Below are 5969 nucleotides of genomic sequence, written 5' to 3' on the forward strand. Positions count from 1 at the left end.
GCAGGGCCATCGCACCCTGTCCCACCGAGCCGCCTCACCTGAGCTGGATCCTGTCAGGAGGCCCTGAGGGCCGGCCGGAACCGCACGGAGACCAAGAGCCTAACGTCAGGACCCGGCGGCTGAATATCACTCTGTCGGACCGACATGACGGAGTCCGCCTCACCTGTCTGGCGGCGTATCCCGTGAACGACCCAGCAGGCGGGCCCAGCATCAGAACAGCAGAGAGCGTCGTGACGCTCAACGTTTCCTGTGAGTGACCAGCATACGGTCCAATCAGTGAGCCGGGACGGCTGAAAAGCGCAAAGACTTTGCACACTGCATTCAAATCCGTCAACAGCAGAACCATAGCTTGAAATTGAAGACTTATCTTGTGTTCCTGTAGATTCCCCGAAGGATACCCAGGCCTCCGTCAGCCCCCCCACGGTGTCGCTGGGCAGTGTGGTCAACCTGACGTGCACCAGCAGAGCCAACCCCCCCGTTCTCCGGTTCACCTGGTTCAGGAGCAGTGCGGAGGGACCCCTGAACGTGTCAGATGGATCTTTGTACAGCTTCAATGTGTCCAGCTACAGAGAAATCTACTACTGGCTACGAATCCCTCGGGAAACCAAACATCAAAAGAGATTAAGCTAACTATCAGCGGTGAAAGCGTCGGTAAATCAACTTCTACCCATAGACCCTATAATAAAAAACCTTACTATAACACATATCCCAAATGTATCCCTACAATCTCTAAATGGATATGACAATGCCCCAGTGATCTACCATGGTTTGTCTCTTACAGGATTGAATGTCCCTCTGATAGTGAGATTCTTTGGTACCGTCTTCTTTATTGGTCTGGTCATCTCTGTCCTGTAAGTAAAACACACACCCAATTTAGTTTGAACAATGAGGCAAGAGGAACCTTTCCAGCATGTGTGCTGGGTCCATCTACGTTCTAACCCGTGATCCCACCTCGTGTTTTTAGGTGGTTACTGAAGAAACCTTCAACTCAGCAACAGGTAGGAACCACACAGTGGTGGACAGCGTACTCGCATCCTGCACCTGAACGTAGAAATGGTTTACCCTAAGAAGGCAAAGTAAACAACTTTACTGAATTGATAAAAAAAAAACGACTTCAATGTTGACAATGACCTCATTAACATGTTTGTAGGATGCAGACAACCATACTTAATGTAAAAAAAAACGTACTTGAAGTAAAAGTCATTATAAATGTCAGAGAACAATTGGGCCCTGGGATATTGACATATTCAGCCCAGCGGCATTTCTGCTCTTTAGACTATCTCATCGTAAATTAACATAACGAACTCAGCTACCTCAATGAACACATATTGTTCAAATGTTATCATAGTAGGTTTGCCATTATTCTATGGGAACCACTTGTTCACTCTTCTTTCAGGTCATGTGTTCATGTATTAATGCTTTTCCACAGAATCCAATATGCGAGGCATCAGACAAGAAGGTGGAAGAGTAGATCCACTACGGAGAGATCGACTATGCCAAGCGAGGTGCTGTGCAGAACCCAGGTCTGCAGTGTAAAAAAGAAACATAAAAAAAACGTGAAAGGTCTGGCAGCAAAGTCTTCAGACGGATAGTGTCAAATTACAGTGAATAAAAAAAGTACCATATGTAATGTAACTGTAAAATAGAGAGCAGGTTTAAAAATAAATAAATAACAGTATATTAATATTGATAAATGTTCACTATTCAAATTGATATGATACATGGAAAAACGTGTATTATGTATCATTAGTTACTTTATGAAACTGTCCATTCTACCTACAGTACTCTTCTATTAAAAAATGTTTTTTCATATAAAAGAACTAAGAAATAATCTATTAAAACACAATAAAAAGGCCTAAAAAAGTGCTTAACACCTATAATATTGTTTTTTTATAATTTAAAGAAGTAGTTGTATATTTATTATATATATATATATATATAGTGAACCCTGGGCCCAAATGAGGAGATGTTTTCAGTCAGGATTGCTAAAAGAAGAAACCAGAACTTCTCTAGCTCCCTGTTCCGCCCGTCCGGTAACACCGGGAAGCCCCCTCCCCCTCTACTGCACGGACACACCTGTACCATTCAAACAACGGTAAACATTCAAAACATGACACTCACAGTATAATCATACTGAGTACGTCATCTTGAAAGGTAAAAAAACAAGCTTTGTCAATTGTTGTGTGCCATTTGGAAATGAAGTATTTTTTCATTGAGAAAGGTCAAGATGCTCCAGAATTCAAGGTCCATTATAAGTTACTTTTGAAAACAGAACTAAAAACACTGAATCTACATTTACATTTTAGGGATTTACATCAATAAACAGCAACAGAAAAACCTCATATTATGTAAACCAGTTAGTAATGGAAAAGCATTACAGGCTTACTCACTTCACAGGCCATGTTTTCAATTAATAAAAGACAAAATTACAGTGGGTTTATCCTTTAAATTGATATTGACTCCTGGTAGACCTTTGTGTTGTAGTGTCCATGTGCTAAGTACAAAATATTGATCTTCACCAGATGCTCCTGTGCTCCATAAGTAGGGTAACGTTAAAACAGCTTTTTAACTGATGGTTTATGTGTATTTTTTGCAATTCAAAGAATGTGTATTGGGAGGCTGTAGTCTGTTCCACACTTGTGAATCACAGAAGCAGCTGATCAAGAGCAATATGTAGCAATATATCATGGCCCCTAAACTCTACTAATAAACAATAAACAAAGTTCACTATCTTCAAGGGAAGTGGCCCCGTTAATAAACCAACAGTATGAGGCTGTGCCCAGAAAGGAGTGCAGGTCGCAGATAAAAAGCCTGAAAACACGGTTATGAATGTAGCCCTTTTACCCCTATAATAAAGAGGGCAGGGCCCTAGGTTCTTCAATCAATCTTAAATTATAAGTTTTGATTTCCTATATTGTGCTAACCATATAACACCAGCAACATTATTAAATATTAACCACTAAACACACACAATAGCCACACTACACGTATTTAGTAAGCCAACCAACAAAAGGGTTAGTAAAACGTTTACTTACTTGATAACAATATAAGTGCATGTCACAGATCCCATATCGCACATCTTATTATCATACAGGCTACAAGTAATTAACATTACTAAGCCGGCACATAAAATAAACAAAATAAAACAATCCTTTACATAAGAAAACCCCGTTGCAGGCCTGTTGATGAATAGTCCTCTTCGCTCCTCCGAGCCAAGAGAACTCGGTCGGCTACTCACACGTCCAGGTAAAACGCGATGGGCCTCCATGAAGGTCCGTGGAAGTCCGTCAGAGTACTGGGAAAGTCCGTGGAAGTCCTGAGGAAGTCCGTGGAAAGGACGCAGGCGCTCCTCACTGCTTGTCGCGTGATTTCCTTCGCCCGAGCCCTGTCAGCCCACCCGCGTGGTCATACCCGCTATCTCGTGCGGCGGTCCCTCGGACACCCCGTGGCGGTAGCGTCACTAGCTGCGTTAGTTAGCAGGCCACTGTTCAGCTACTTGTCAATTAACTGACCGGGTCGTATGTGAACCAGTCCGGTGGAGCTTTCAAGTTTTTTTTCGTGAAGAACTTTACCTTCGTTTACCAGACACAATCTTGAATCTTAGGGGTTTCTGATATGTCATCAGCCTTCAACAAGACTGTACTCCATCGCAAGCAGGTGCTCCTCCGTCTCACAAACGTCTTATTTTTTCCTACCTCAAGCACGTCTTCCCTTTCCTCCCCTTTCCCGCCTTCTCCACATTCACCCGCAAACACCTCATTGCGCCGCCTTATGGTTTGATGGCCATATAACAGTTCGATTAAGCAGAGGATATGTACAACATTTACAATACATCAAATAACATTAACAAAGTTTGCAACCATTACACAAACGTCAACAAAACATTATGAAAAATAATAAACTCTTATATAATATTATTATTTTAAATAACCAGAATCCGAATTTCAACTGGGTTACATGAAGATGTGATCAGTTGTTGATTACAATTCTGAATTTGAAATTGTTTCATGGAGTTTAAAATATTCTGTTCAAGGCCATAATGCAGATCGTTCTTTGAATAGGTACAGCGCCCCCTATCCCCTGGTACAGCGCCCCCTATAGACTGGTACAGCGCCCCCTATAGACTGGTACAGCGCCCCCTATCGACTGGTACAGCGCCTACTATAGACTGGTACAGCGCTCCCTGTTGACTGGCCGCAGAAACAGCAACACATCACGTGTGTCAAACTTTCTGCCCAACAAAACAAAATGGATGACACTCTTTCTATTCACAGTGGCAAATGCAACATTTTAAGATAGTTTAAAATGCGTTTCGCTAACATTTCTAGCGTTAAAGGTGCATTTAATCTTCGTGTATATGATGTTTAGATTGTGAGTTAAAGCAACTTGTAGTTGTCATGGTGATCCATGTGGACGCAGCTCGTATGTTGTGTGAATCATTGTCTTTCTGAGCAGTTGTGTTATGGGTTATTTTATGTAACTGACAAAGTTATTTAAAAGGAATGGACAACATTTATTTGTCTTTGGGACGGATAAGGACAACAGGTAACACTTTATAATAAGGTGCCATAATAAATAGTGTTGGGGCAAAATAACCTGCTGAGCACATCACATGTACATTATAAATATAGCTAACTCCTACCCTAGCTTAATGAGCACATCACATGGCAGTCACCTTATAATATAGTCAACTTTTAACACATAACACATACATGAGAATATAGTCAGGTCAGGGCCAGAGCCAGGGCTCCATATCTCCTTCCGGCAGATGGTAGACACTCAGACAATGCACCAGTCATCCTCAAGGATGGGAGGACCACAACAGGTGATGCTCTGAAGTTCTCCCCCGTAAGGAGGAACACAAGAAGATATACATGCATACACTAGTGCCTGGGAACCAAGGTCAAGTAAAAACACACAGAACCACACACATCTCAAACGCACACACCTCATCACGAGGAGATACAGCATAAGACTGTATGACTCTTAGACTCTTCACCTTCTTCTGAAGCAGACCTTCCACGGAGGCGAAGCTCCGGACGAACCATCAGCGCTGATTAGGGACTTAGACATATTCGATTTCTCACGCTTATGACTCTGTATAACCGTTGCCACTTTACTTAATAAATCCAAGGTCCTCGTGCCGATAGACTTTATTACCTCTCCGTCTCATTTCATCTGGTCCAGTAACTAGACAGACCGTTTTTCCCAACAAATTGGTGACCCCGACGTGATTTTTTCTGAATTGGACCGCAACTGGGAAACGAGAGACGGAGAGCGGCACGGCCTCGGGACCCCGGAGAACCGGACCGATTCCTGCAGTCTCACCTCGCGATCGCCCAACAAAAGGTAGGCAGAACCTGTTGATAAAATCCAAACTCTGCATAGTTATATAGGAACCACATTAGGAGATGAGACTGTGAGAACGGTTCGCTACGGGATATCTCGTGGGGACTAATAGGACTGCACCCCAGCATTTCCCCGTAAAACCCGATTGACCCCGAATGCGTGACACATCGAATATCGGCTCGTTGCATGGTGAAAGAATACCCTCGAGACCATAGGGCCTATAAGAATCGGTTAGTGATACAAGACTACCGATGGCCAGAATATATATGCCTGAGCCATTGAGTGGACTCAGAGGGATGCCTGGGCCGGGGTCGGAACCCAGATGGAATATATGCCTGAGCCATTGAGTGGACTCAGAGGGATGCCTGGGCCGGGTTCGGAACCCAGATGGAATATATGCCTGAGCCATTGAGTGGACTCAGAGGGATGCCTGGGCCGGGTTCGGAACCCAGATGGAATAATCTGTGTATTAAATAATTCTATGTGGTGAGAAGTTTAGAGTCCTTTATCAGGGTTAAAGTCCCTTTGCAAAGGAAACAGCGTGTGTATGCGCGAGTGAACGAGAGGCAGTGTGTGTATGCGCGAGAATAAGAGAGAGAGAGACGGAGTGGCTGTGTGTG

General features: G+C 43.4%; 1 long non-coding RNA gene across 1 annotated transcript; it reads left to right on the plus strand.

Moving 5' to 3' along the window:
- The first annotated feature begins 570 nt into the window (after window positions 1-570).
- Window positions 571-1556, plus strand: LOC307088885. The gene is made up of 4 exons (XR_013812589.1): window positions 571-651; window positions 782-851; window positions 965-998; window positions 1430-1556. It is a non-coding gene; the product is annotated as an uncharacterized lncRNA (long non-coding RNA).
- The last annotated feature ends 4413 nt before the right edge of the window (window positions 1557-5969 follow it).

This window comes from Pollachius pollachius, assembly GCF_949987615.1.
Source record: "Pollachius pollachius genome assembly, chromosome: 17".
In the NCBI taxonomy this organism is placed as follows: domain Eukaryota; kingdom Metazoa; phylum Chordata; class Actinopteri; order Gadiformes; family Gadidae; genus Pollachius; species Pollachius pollachius.